Here is a 1,476-nt window from a genome sequence, read left to right as displayed (position 1 = left end):
TACTTCCCATTCCCTCTCTCGTGGTGCAGCCTGAGTCTTGTTGATGTGAATATAAATGTTGATATAAATGTCTCATGTATCATCACATATTTGAAAGTCCTTTATTCTTGGCACTTTGACCATTATTTTTAGTAAACTACTTCTAATTGGGGAAAAAAGTGCATTTTTACCAAATGGAGAGTAGCACTAATCCATGGAAATACATGCAAATATTTAGATTGCAGTTTGGCAGACACATCATGTGTAACAAAACAATAATAGTGACTTCCTCAATTAAACATATGACTTCCCTAGACAAGGGTTTTGGCTAGATTTAATGTACATGATGTGAATTCCCTTTGAAAGAGTGGACCTCAAATCAAATCAGTAAGTCACAGATCACCCTCATAGCTATCATGCTACTATTGCATCAGTAGCAATTCTTTGCTGACAGGTCCTTTGTGTAGCATGCAGGGTTACCAGCTGAGTAAGACTGTTTATACAATTTCCCTGCGGCAGCTTACATCGCACCCTCTACCACTGTGAAAGCTATACAGCAGGGAGAAAACTTCTGGTTTATTTCACAATGTCCTTCAGCCAAAGTATGTGACATTCAGCAATAAATTTTTACCAGCTAGTTCTAATAGACAAAAAGCAGTGCCAGTAGGCTGTATTGTATTGGAGGTCTAAACCTCCTCTCTGTTGAACAACCCTTAGAGAAGTTGCTTATCCCTGGCACTGGAATTTTTTTTTTTCGAGACAGGGTTTCTCTGTAGCTTTGGAGCCTGTCCTGGAACTAGCTCTTGTAGACCAGGCTGGTCTCGAACTCACAGAGATCCGCCTGCCTCTGCCTCCCGAGTGCTGGGATTAAAGGCGTGCGCCACCACCGCCTGGCTGGCACTGGAATTTTTTTATACTGTCTTTATGGCTTTTGGGAGCAGCTTTATCTACCCACACAATATAATTTTTTCAGGTTCCCTTTTTTAATTTTTATTTTTACTTAAAAAAATTATTTTAACTACCTTATAAAATAGATTTGCTTATGCCTTTTTCATACATATTTAGTTTTAGTTGAGGCTCCTCCAACACCTCCTTTCCCCCCATCTCTCTATACCCTCTATGACTGCTTAAAACTTTCTGCCTTTTATATTTTCCTTCCACTTTGACTTACATATGTTCTACTATCTGCTCCATCCTCCTTTAAACACACTTTTCCACCTCATGGATGCTTTTGAATTTTCCTGGCCACAATATAGGTCATTCTTATGTAAATACACATGTATAATGAGTATAAGTTAGAATCCACATATGAGAAAGAACATGTGGTATTTGCCTTACAGAATTTGGGATAATGTAGGTAATGTAGTGTTTTCAAGTTATATACATCTTCCCGAGTCTTTCAATTTTTTTTCCATTTTTAAAGCTTAATGAATTTCTACTATTCATATGTGTCACCTCTAAATAAAAATCTAATGGTCATATGTGCCATATTTCTTT

This window comes from Arvicola amphibius, chromosome X, assembly GCF_903992535.2.
Source record: "Arvicola amphibius chromosome X, mArvAmp1.2, whole genome shotgun sequence".
Classification (NCBI taxonomy): Eukaryota; Metazoa; Chordata; class Mammalia; order Rodentia; family Cricetidae; genus Arvicola; species Arvicola amphibius.
This window is presented reverse-complemented; position numbering follows the sequence as displayed.